Source organism: Pelodiscus sinensis, chromosome 5, assembly GCF_052426305.1.
Source record: "Pelodiscus sinensis isolate ZL-2025 chromosome 5, ASM5242630v1, whole genome shotgun sequence".
NCBI lineage: Eukaryota > Metazoa > Chordata > Testudines > Trionychidae > Pelodiscus > Pelodiscus sinensis.
Window position 1 is genome coordinate 50,889,747 of NC_143056.1, and position 12,754 is coordinate 50,902,500.

Consider the following 12,754-nt stretch of genomic DNA (forward strand, 5'->3'; position numbering starts at 1 on the left):
GAATATAAAACTTCATACTTCAGGATTTATGCCACTCTCTAACCATCAGAGGATTAGGATGACACTTTCATGGAAGGCAGTTTACTTCACTGTGGAATTTCTTGCAACTTTCTCAGAATTACCTACTTCAGTTCACTGTTGGTGACCGGATATTTGACTAGGTGAAGGGCCATGTATATCATCCAACATAGCAATTCCTATGAAACACAATGGGCAGTATTCTATTCTGATGCATACCTTTTGAAATCCTGAATCATGGCTCAATATTCGAAAATACTTGTCAGTTTAGTTTCATATAGAATATACTTCAGTGTATATTAGTAATCTCTAGGATCACACTATGCTGTCACAAGAATCTAAATTTTCTGCATAGACACACACTTTACATTTTAATACAAGAGACTGATAGTTTGACGAATGTGAAATAATCCTGTATTTGCTTAGAGATGTTTATTTCCTGTAAGTTCTTTATTTTTACGATTCCTGAGGCAATTAAATTATGCACATAAATCATTTGGAAATACGTATTTATTAACTTCATCATTGATTGCATATTTACTCATTAATAATTCACTATCTGCTTATAACAGACACAACAACTCATTTAAATTCCTAGTATAGAATGCTATATGAGAGAGATTGTTCTTTGTGAATAATTTGTGGAAATCCATCAAAATTCTATTCACTGGGAAAAACTTCATTTTTCATGCCTTCTGCTAATTTAGGCCAATTTCTGAAAAGTGCTGAGTAACTGCAATGTTTACTGACTCGAGGAATCACTGGTATCCAATACATCTCAGGGGCATCAAGGATACGGGATGGAAAGCAGGGACCCTTATACTGTATAATGACAGGGGGAGCAGCAAGGGGCCATATATGGGGACCATATATGGGGACCTGGAAAAAAGTTTGCTGCATTCCTCACTCTGGCTGGGGAGTGCAGGGGGAGGACAAACCTGGACCTGCCCCCAGGCCAGATTAAGGCATAGGCTAGCCAGGCAGCTGCCCAGGGCGCCAACCTATGGGGGCACCTGATGGCAGCTGGAAGGGGCATGCAGTGCCCCTATAGCTGCTATCAGGCACCGCACGCCCGGATCGTGGGCTGCAGCAGCTCCCAGCAGTGCTGTTAACCCCCGGAGCTCCGGCCAGCAGTGCCCTTCTCCCTGCGACTGCGGGGCCCTGCATGGCCAGGCTCGGCTCCCCGTGGGTGGCCCCGGGCTGCGCGCCAGCGGCAGTAGCCAGGCTGGGCTGGGACGGGCACATGTGTCCTTCCACCGCCAGCTCCGTGCGCCCTTCTCCTCGCACTGGGCGGGGGCGGGGCTGCACATGTGCCCTCCCCCAACCTGAGGCGCAGTTAAACTGTCTGACTGGGGCTCCGGAATGGCTCAGTCCGGCCCTGCCTGCCCCAGCTGGGAGACATGCATCCCTCGCCTGGCTGTGCCCATTGGAGCTGCAGTGGCCATGGAGAAGCGCTTCTTATCTGGCCACAAGCAGCTTCTGAGAGAGAACACGGGGTAGTCCTCTCTCTAGAGCAGACTAAATACTGAACTGCTCATTTCCAGTCCCACCCCAGAGCAATGATTTAAATGAAGCATGCACATTTTCATTTTATTTTCCAAATAACGTAAATTAATAGAGTTACAAACCTGAACAATGCCAGGTAAATCTTCTAGCTGATTTATAAAAAAGAATGGCATATGCAGCATGGAACATCAAGTAAATAGCATTCCTGTCAAATAGTTTTGTACATAGAGCTATGTACATCTTGTTATACATTTTAATAAGGTTTCTTATTCACTTTAAAAGTATTTGTAGAAATGTCATAATATATGGTCTGTTTCATGAGTAAGTACTAAAAATATGAATGTAAGGGTCAGATTGTTTAGAAGTGCTGCATTTAGAAAAGAGATTGCAACTGTTGAAGGGAGACTGGTTTTGGGAGGTCTTATCAATCAGCAGTCTTTATCTGCACCACATTAACATTTGTTTAATTCTTGTGGGAATAATTTTATCCGTGCATCTTAAAAATATCTTATTGTAAGCTGTCAGAAATAGCATATCTTATTTTTGAATATGGAAAGTTATTAAATATATAGTTAACTTTCTTTTTTTAACTAGGTCTGTTGGTTACACTTTCTTAATAGTACAATTGCTTCCTTCATTATTTCAATTAGTAAACATATTATTGTTTCTAATGCTGCAAGATCTATGTATGAAATATTTATTTCCTTCTCAGCTTAAACATTAGCCAGAATGGGCACAACTGCAGAAACAGCAGCGACTACTCAGCAGAGGGAGCTCATACATTTTATTTTGCAGCAATTGTACAAAAAATTAGTAACTGTATTTGAACAAAGGACTTTAAAAACAATAAATAAGCAAAAACAATGAAGAGTCCTGTGGCACTTTAAAGATGAAGAGATTTATTTGGACATAAGATTTCTTGGGTAAAAACCACTTCATCAGATAAATAAACAATTATATTTTGAATGGAAAAAACCAATCTCCTCAAGATATATAGTCTTTACAAAAGCCAGGAGAGTCTATATTATAAAAAATATATGTGTCTGATCCTAAAGACACTTGGACATGAGTACCTTTTTTCATCTTGAAGCCAAAAGGCTTCATTTAAGAACAAAACTTCAAAGTATAATACTTGCAGGAGTAAAGTTACTTATCTATTATAACTGTTTGCAAGCTCAGATCCTAAGCTATGACAATGTAGGAATATTTAAGAGATAATAGTTTTGCTAATTTTTGCAATTAACATTTTAATTTCTTAATTTATCTGCTATGACTTTCATCCTTTAAGATTTTTAAAAGGCAATTGAATTTGATTTTGTTTAAACATATTACTGTTTCGTAATATTTAATCCTCTTTATTTAAAGACCCCAGCACTGTAACCCTTACTCATACATTGAAGGTAAACAGAACCAAATTTTGTTTTGTTGCCTTGGTGTAGCTGCAAAATTCAGTAGAATTATTCTGGATTTAACACTGATACAAATAAGAGAATTTATCTCAGTGAGATTGATTGTGTAAAGAATATTCATGTGATTTGTTTGCAGTATTGTAGAGTCCTGCAAATCCACAGATACCCACTTTATATCTGCAGATATCCACACTCATGGATATCTCCGAGGGTACTGAGGGAGTTGGCAAATGTCATTGTGGAGCCTTTGGCTATTATCTTTGAAAAGTTGTGGAGATCGGGAGAAATCCCGGATCACTGGAAAAAGGCAAATGTAGTGCCCATCTTCAAAAAAGGGAAGAAGGATGATCCAGGGAACTATAGGCCGGTCAGTCTTACCTCGGTTCCTGGAAAAATCATGGAAGGGATCCTTAAGGAATCCATATTGAGGCACTTGGATGAGATGAAAGTGATTAGGAATAGTCAGCATAGGTTCACAAAGGGCAAGTCGTGCCTGACCAATCTGATTATCTTCTATGATGAGGTAACTGGCTCGGTGGACATGGGGAAGTCAGTGGATGTTATATACCTTGACTTTAGCAAGGCTTTTGATACAGTCTCCCACAATATTCTTGCCAGCAAGTTAAGGGATTGTGGATTGGATAAATGGACGGTAAGATGGATAGAAAGAAGGCTAAAAGGCCGGGCCCAGCGGGTAGTGATCAATGGCTCGATGTCAGGATGGCGGTCGGTTTCTAGCGGAGTGCCCCCAGGTTCGGTTCTAGAACCGGTTTTGTTCAATATCTTTATTAATGATCTGGATGAGGGGATGGATTGCACCCTCATCAAGTTTGCGGATGACACTAAGCTGGGGGGAGAGGTAGATATGCTTAAGGGCAGAGATAGGGTACAGAATGACTTAGACAAATTGGAGGATTGGGCCACAAGAAATCTGATGAGGTTCAACAAGGACAAGTGTAGAGTCCTGCACTTGGGACGGAAGAATCCCAAGCATAGTTACAAGCTGGGGACCAACCGGTTAAGTAGTAGTTCTGCAGAAAAGACCTGGGGGTTACAGTGGATGAGAAGCTGGATATGAGTCAACAGTGTGCCCTTGTAGCCAAGAAGGCTAATGGCATATTAGGCTGCATTAAGAGTGTGAAAGGGATGTGTTGAGGCCTACCCAGAATATGTCAAATGAGCACCAGTTTAATTGTAAGTGGAAAGGAAAGGCAGCATTGTCAGATACAGGAGATAAAAATAAAAAACAAAATTTGATTGGTTGACCAACAATAACCCCGCTTTTAGGGAAGTAAGTAACTCAGACAGCAGTATGCAACAAAGTGCTGATTACCCCAAATGGAGCAGACGAAAGTTTTTTGTAAGGGCAGAATGAGACAACAAAAATCTAACGTCAGCAATTGTCAGGCAAGTGGAGGAGTACCGAAATACTGAAACAGGGTATATAAGGTGGGCTGAAACAGACCACGAGCGGACAGGTTGCGAATCCAAAAAGCCAGGTCTGATCAACCAGGGCTCCCTCCCTGGCGCTGAATCTCGCTGCTACACATAAGCTCCGAAAGGGGAACGAATACCGGTCGTAAGTTGCAACGAAAAATCCAAAGAAAGGAAAACATAAAGAAAAGAATATCTCCTGAATCTAAGCAATGCTTCGATCTTTCTTAACGTGAGTATTATATAATTGTTAACTCCATAAATTGTTTAAAGATAAATCAGGAGGGTATTGTCATGGCTCCTTCCCCACTCTGGCATGATAAATGCAGAAGTGGGGGCCAGCAAGTGTACCCCAAAGCCTTATCTACCAGGCTTTGGTCTAAAACTTCCCCCAAGATCTTAAAAACCTAGATCTTGGGAATAAAACTTCCCCTGCCACCACCCAAATGTTGATAAAGAAATCAGGGGAAAGATCATTTGGGAAATCTTACCCCTAAAATAAAAATCAAGGCACACAATTAACCACTGCCAGGTTAATAAAAAGAAAAGAAAGAACTTTTATTATTACAACAATATTCCTGTTGCAAACATAGTGACTAGATAGGGAGGTAACAAAATATACTCATGGAGAAACTCCATGGGCCTAGAACTTAGTTACAAAGAAAAGCCAAAACAACTTATAAGCAGTGCCAGATCTCAGATCCCATACCCAATCCATAAAACAATAAAACCTAACAAAACTACCTAAACTTTACCCTACTTACAGAAAATGAAGAATGGTGTCTTGGAGAGAGAGAGAGACATGCTTGTCCCTCTCTGTAGCTGCAGAGAACTCTCTCAGAGAGACAAAAAGAGAAAGGAAAAAAAACCAAATTCCTTTGTCCCAGTTTGAAAAGTCCCACCTACATTCCTATTGGTCACTCCACCTGGCTAGGTGTAGTTAACCCCTTAATCCCCAGGCTGCTGGCTAACCCTCATAATCATGACAGGTATATCTGTAGGAGAAGTTATTATTTCTTGTTTTTTTTTTTACTGTACTGTTTTTCTATTTTTTCTTTGTATATTATATTGTCTTAAAATAATCAAAAATAGTGAGTTGATTTAAATGGAAAATTAATTATAAAGTAAATAGAAAAAATAAAAAATCTTTGTTTGACCCTAAAAAGAAGTATTCCTCTATCTGTGGTTTCAAATCCTTTAAAGAACCAAACCCGGTTACCAAAAAAGAGGAGCATTGCCAGCAGATCCAGAGATGTCATCATTCCCCTTTATTCGGCTTTGGTGAGGCCGCATCTGGAGTATTGTGTCCAGTTCTGGGCCCTCCACTACAAAAAGGATGTGGACGCATTGGAGAGGGTCCAGCGGAGGGCAACCAAAATGATTAGGGGGCTGGAGCATATGATTTATGAGGAGAGGCTGAGGGACTTGGGTCTGTTTACTCTGCAGAAGCGAAGAGTGAGGGGGGATTTGATAGCAGCCTTCAACTTCCTGAAGGGAGGTTCCAAAGAGGATGGAGAGAGGCTGTTCTCAGTAGTGACAGATGGCAGAACAAGGAGCAATGGTCTCAAGTTGTGGTGGGAGAGGTCCAGGTTGGATATTAGGAAAAACTATTTCACTAGGAGGGTGGTGAAGCACTGGAATGGGTTACCTAGGGAAGTAGTAGAGTCTCCATCCCTAGAGGTGTTTAAGTCTCGGCTTGACAAAGCCCTGGCCGGGTTGATTTAGTTGGAATTGGTCCTGCTTAGCGCAGGGGGCTGGAGTTGATGACCTTCTGAGGTCTCTTCCAGTTCTATGGTTCTATGAACTAATTTTTAGAGATGTGGATACAAATTTTGTATCTAAACTGAAAAGTAGTGGATATCTGCTTTGTATCTGCAGGTTTTCGCATTGGCGAATGTGGATGTGGATAGCTGTGGCTCATTTTGTGCAGGCAGATGCAGATTCAAAATTTTATATTTGCCCAGGGCTCTACAGAATTGGACTGGAAGTTTTTAAAATAATTCAATATATTTACATAAAATAGGATAAACAATGGAAAGTATAATTCGTGGTGTTTTTCTCTGCAATTCACTTTCAGTCTTTTGTTTCATTAACTAAACTGAATATGGGATTCCATAACTCTTAAGGTCAGGCATAATTGGTGAATAAAGGAAAACTGAATTAATGTGTAGTAAACAAGTATAAATGTAATTGATTTTTAAAAATATAGTAATACAATATAAAATATTTATAACTTAAATGTAGGATATTATTTTCCCTAAGGATTAAGATAAAAATACCAGTTGTTATGAAACCACAGAAGGTTCCCTTCAGGCCCTCAGGCCCTCATACATTCACCCAGACAAGCCAAATTTTGTGATGAAAGCCTATTAAAACCAGTTATAGTTCTGCCAGTTCCAAAGAACCAGCCACTCACCTGAGGTAATATATACTTCAGAATCCCATCACAAAACCATTAACAGCCAATCCTTTAATAAACTAAATCTAAAAGTTTATTAATATGAAGAAGAGTGTTATTAAAAGATCAAAGTGATTCATGTACATTACAATTGATTTCTGAGTCTAGATCAAGGTAACAGCAGTGATGTTAAATTTGATAACTTGCAATCATTTTCTCTCATTCATCCAAAAGATGGGAGTCCTCACTCCATTGTTCAATGTTCCCCTTGTTAGAAATCACAGACCAGAGATGTGAGGCAGGAATGAGAAAAGAAGTTGATATCACTGTCTGTAGTTTACACTGTCTATAGTCTAGGTGCATGAAAAACTGCTGGCCCAATCAAGGAGCTATGAAACATGTATTCTACCTGCCCTGCTGGTTCATGGGGCATCCTTTGTCCATATGATCTCTGAGACATCCTTGGCAGGAGTCTACTGGAAGAATTTATTCTCCTTAATGGCTCATCAACACATGGCTGGCTAGTCCTGCTGTAAATCTCTCTTGTGAATGTTATTTAAGAACACAACGTGTTTAGTAACAAGCATATGCATAAGTAAAATTTAGGGCTGTCAAGTGATTAAAAAATTTAATCGCGGTACTTCAAAGGGGGCAGCATAGCATTAACGCCTGGATTAACGCGTTAAAAAATTAACATGTTAATCCTGCCCTGCGTTAATCACAGGCGTTAACTCAAATCAATTGACAGCCCTAGTAAAATTTCATAACTTCATTGTGATATAATACAAGATAGTACTGTTCAACAGATTACAACTTTTCTATTCTTCTATTACATGGCATATTTTGTACACGATGTAGTATAATTGTGCAAGTGGTGGCAGTACTCATGTAGATATTCAACTTTCTTTTTATACAGCATCATGCTATCCTCTGTATTTCTTTTTGAACCCAGTTATATATTTGTCTTTCACAACATCTTCTAGCAACAAATTACATAGTTTGATTGTGCATTGTGTGAAGAAATACTTACTTATGTTAGTTTTAAAGTTGCTGTCTGTTAATTTGATTGGTTAACCCCCTGGGTCTTGTGGTATGTGAACTGGTCAATAATACTTCCCTATCCACTTTCTCCAGACCATTCATACTTTTATATATCTCCAGTATATTCCCCTCACCCCTTTTTTAAAAAACAACCACCACCACCCTGAACAGTCCCAATCTTTTAGATGTCAAGCAAAAGACATCTATTTTCTCATTTTAATCTTTTTTTTTTTTTTGATGGGACGATCAGAACTGCTAGTAGTATTGAAGGTGTGGGTGTACCATGCAATTATATAGTGGCAGTATGATATTTTTTCTTATCTCTTCTTTTTCTAATGGTTCCTAGCATTGTAAGCCTTTTTTGACTGCTGCTGCTTTCTGAGCATATGTTTCTATAGAACTATATACAAGATCTGTTTTGTGAGCGGTAACAGCTAATTTAGAACCTATCATTTTATATGTGCAAGTGGGATAATTTTTCTAATGTGCATTGCTTTACATTTATCAGCAATGAATTTAATCTGCCATTTTGTTGCCTCAAAAATAGGGTCCCGTCAAATTCATGGAAGTGCAAAACATATCATAGATTGTATTTTCCCCGTGATATCTAGTCTTATGTACTTTTCCCCCTACTATGGGGAAAAACAGTGTTTCTCGAACTGGGGGTCCTGATCCAAAGGAAATTGCAGGTGGATTGCAGTATTGCCACCCTTCTGTGCTGCCTTCAGAGCTGGGCAGCTAGTGAGCAATAACTGTTGGCTGGGCCCTAACTCTGAAGGTGATGCCCTACCACCAGCAGTGCCGAAGAGTGGTAACACTATACTATGCCATCCTTATTTCTGTACTGCTGTGCCTTCAGAACTGTGGTCCCGGACAATAGCTGCTGTTCTCCAGTCACCCAGCTCTGATGGTACCACCCCTACCAATAGCAGCACAGCAGTAAGAGTACTAATACTGCAACCTCCCCTGCAATAAATTTGCGACTCCCCTTCACACATGACTCTCATTTGGATCAAGACCTCTGCAACACTGAAATTTCAATTTAAATATCTGAAATAATGAAATTTACAATTTTTAAAATCTTATGACTGAAATTGACCAAAATGGACAGTGAATTTGGTAGGCCCTCTATTCATTATCCAAGTTTGTGAGCTCTCTTTCTAGCTCTTCTCAGTACTGAGTTATTTAGTGTCCGCAGCAAATTTTCCCACCTCACTGTTTGCCCCCCTTTTCAGATCATGTATGAATATGTTGAACAGCACTGGTCCCACTACAGGTCTTTGAGGGAGAGACCTTGCTATTTGCCTCTTTATACTTGAGTTTTTAAAGGACCTTGTGGTAGGATGTAGAGCAAGGGTGGGCAAAGGGGCCTCTGCAGGCTGGATCTGGCCTACTAAGCTGGTGGAACCCGTCTGGGCTGCCCGCCCACTCCCAGGCCCACAGAGACCTGGGGCAAGGGGAGAGTGTGGTCTTTTCCCCCTGCCAATGATGCATGGCAGCTAGAGAGAAACGCCGGCTGTTTTAAAACAGACTGTAGTTCTCTCTAGCTGCTGTACAGAAGGCAAACTCGCCCACCCCGTTTAGCTAACTGCTGTGTGCCTCTGCCCCAAAGAGTTCTCAGTCCCACCAGGAACAATTTTCTTCCATTTCAACTACACGGCCTCCTCTTTGGAGCAACCCCCTATTGCACAATGGATACCTTAGGCATTTTGTTTTAGAGAGCTGGGCTTTGCTACTACCATAAATGGAGGATGGGGTCTGTTAATAAAACCCACAATACTGAGGAAAACGAAAGTAAATGCAGTCTTAAAGCAGCAGCTTCCTTGTAAGTTGTAATTATTACATCTTCATGGTACCAAAAAGCCTTAGCGCCTGGGGAGCAGGCCCCGCCTCGCTAGGCCCTGGCTGTCCACCAGTACGGCTGCAGGATTCGCCCCCTTCCACCGCTGGGCCGCCCCTGATTTCCTGTGGAGGCCAGTGGTCGGGGATGCGCTACGGGGTCCAGGTGCGGATGATGCAAGGCCCGGGGCTACCGGCGGGCGCAGAGCAACCCAGGGAGGTGGTGGAGGCCCGGCAATCCCCCCGCCCCCGGCTCTGCCAGTGAGCAGCGAGGCCGCGCCCGCCACAGCGACTGCTCGATGGCTCCGGACCCGATTGCACGGCCCTGAGCCGCGCCTCCCGCTCCCGCCTCCGCCTCCGCCTCCGCCTCCCTGCAGCCCGGGGTGGCAGCAGCCGCAGCTTGGCCGGTGAATTGGCGTCGCCTCCGGCGCTGGAGGAGCCGGTTGGTGCTGCGGCTTTTCCCGGCGGCACTGTGCTCTGCGGACCCGGGTCGGCCCGCTCCGCGCGGGCAAGGTAAGCCGAGCCGCCGGCGTGGGGCCCCACCAACTGGGGCATGGAGGAGGTTGAAGGGGGCAGGAGCTCTGTCACTTCCCCCTTCCCCGGGCTGGGGAATGGGGGGTGGAGGACCGAAGGGGGTAGGAGCACTGATACCTTCCCCCTGCTGGAGCTTGAGAGGGGCGGAAGGGGCAGGAGCTCTGTCAATCTCCCCTTTCCCCCGTAGGGCTGGAAATGGGGATGGTTGAAAGAGCAGGACTTATTATTAGGTGCAGGGTTATTGGTGGAGAGGGGTGATATGATGCTAAAAACAGTGTGTTGAACTCCTGCCAGGTTTCTTTGCCCCAGGAAGGTAGAAGGATGTCTGGACTTCCAAGAGTAAGCAGATCCTGCCAAGAACCAATATAAGGGTGAGGGCAATGAAAAGGGATCTGGAGGGTTTTTTTCCACAGGGCAGGCCTTTTACCTCTCTTTCCAAGCTTAGGCTGTGGGTGATGAAAGGAGGGAGATGAGGATATGCTTTACATCTGTACTCACGTTAGAGAAAGGGACAAGAATGTCAATGCTGAGTATGTATTTCTTGGGGAGAAGTGACAGAAGTAGTCTGTCTCGCTGAGAACTTGCCTGCCTAACGCTTTATTGCTCCACCCAGAAGAATCTAAGCAGTCTCATGCTATGTCAATCAATAACTATATTTATTGATCAACAGCAAAAAGCAGACAGAAATTAACCTAACTTCATAATTAATCTAATCCTCATAGTTGCTGCTGGTGGGACTGCTTGACTGACTTGGCGGACAGTAATCCCTATGGGTGCAGAGAGAAGACTGAAATAAAGCTCATTCTTTGCTGGATAGTATCCTGGGGTTTCCACACGTGTGTGGGTTTGTTTGTTTTTTAGTTGCACTAAAGGGAGGAGGACAGAAGTATCAATTCACTAGAGAAACAGTGCAACTGTATGTTCTTGCCTTTCATGCATACTGCATCCCAACATGTTTTATGCTGGTAAGTAATACAAAGGGTGAAAGAGTTATTGGCAAAAAAAAAAAAAAAAAAAAAAAGGTTTTTAACTGAGATTGAAATGAGATGTAGAGTAGATGGGGTTGATGCTATGTTATAGTTAGGCTGTTACAGCTAACAGGTACTGCAGAAGACCAAATGCAAATGTTCCCATATATGAATATGCTAAGTTTGGGGAGTTTTTTAAATTTTGTCTTTTAAAAAAATATCCCACTGAGGTAACAGTATTTGAAATGCTAGTATAGCGAAGGTTCCTGCAGCTGTTGTCATTCTGAAAACCTTGTCCAGGGCAAACATAAGTGACACCAGAGTTTTATCTGTGCAAGGACTCCTAAAATTTCTTCAGGAGTTGTGCCTGTGTAGTGATAGTATGAATTTTGGAATGGCACAAAGGGAATCCTAAAACCCATTAATGAAAGCTACAGAGATCAGATAAAAGTGGCAAGGAGTCCTGTGGCACCTTATAGACTAACTGAAGTATAGGAGCATAAGCTTTCGTGGGCAAAGACCCACTTCGTCAGATGCATGTCAGAGGCCAGATAGTTTGGAGCAGCATAATGTATTATGCAAGAAGGGATTAGAAAGTGTCAAGGTACAGATTTAAGGGAACTTGCTTTCTTTTTTTTTTTTTAAATAAAAAAAAAGCTTTTCTTGCTGTGCAACAGAATGATGTCATCAGGCTCTCTGGCCACAAAAGCGGCCAGAGAGAAGGGGGTTGGCTAGCATGGGGCACAGCCCCCTAGTGTTTCAATAATATGAAGTTGGAATTATCCAAGGCTTGTGTAAATAATTGTTTTGTTTTTAAATGTTTCTTTAAATGTGGTCACATTCTTTTTAATGGGGTTAACATATGTGTGGTTATTTAGACCTTTAAGTTATAAATGCCAAACCTTTTTTTTTTTTAATGTGTCATAATGGCAAAAATTGCCTTGCTATTTTCACAAAGAGAAGACATGAAGGCTACGTCTACACTGGCCCCTTTTCCGAAAGGGGCATGCTAATTTTCAACTTCAGAATAGGGAAATCCGCGGGGGATTTAAATAAAGATGCCCGCCGCTTTTTTCCGGCTTGGGGAAAAGCCGGAAAAAAGCGTCTAGACTGGCCCGATCCTCCGGAATAAAGCCCTATTCCGGAGGATCTCTTATTCCTACTTCGAAGTAGGAATAAGAGATCCTCCAGAATAGGGCTTTATTCCGGAGGATCGGGCCAGTCTAGACGCTTTTTTCCGGCTTTTCCCCAAGCCGGAAAAAAGCGGCGGACATCTTTATTTAAATCCCGCGGGGGATATTTAAATCCCCCGCGGATTTCCCTATTCTGAAGTTGAAAATTAGCATGCCCCTTTCGGAAAAGGGGCCAGTGTAGACGTAGCCGAACAGTAAGGAGATACATCTTTCTTATGTGATTTCATGTATAAGGATCTATACTGTGTTGTATTTAGTCACTTCAGAAATAAGTTGTGTAGAAAGGCTGAACCAGATTGTTCCAGTTTTTAATTTGTTAAATGGTAGTTCTCTTTCTTTAGGATTTTTGAACTAAAATGAAAGTTAATTTGTTGCTATGATGATAACTCTAGACATATTTTGTATACTTTTGTT

The 12,754-nt window shown here is 42.0% G+C and overlaps 1 protein-coding gene across 13 annotated transcripts in view; it reads left to right on the plus strand.

Annotated features, from left to right (window-relative positions):
- The first annotated feature begins 4,165 nt into the window (after positions 1 to 4,165).
- HEATR5A (HEAT repeat containing 5A) overlaps positions 4,166 to 12,754 on the plus strand; it is a 125,651-nt gene continuing 117,062 nt past the window's right edge. For 4 of the 13 annotated variants that reach the window (XM_006116361.5, XM_006116364.5, XM_006116365.5 and 1 more), the window contains exons 1-2: positions 4,612 to 10,158; positions 10,902 to 11,144. The gene's annotated coding sequence lies outside the window, so the exon portion shown is untranslated. The other 9 variants (XM_075926962.2, XM_075926964.2, XM_014570139.4 and 6 more) reach the window with 9 other exon arrangements.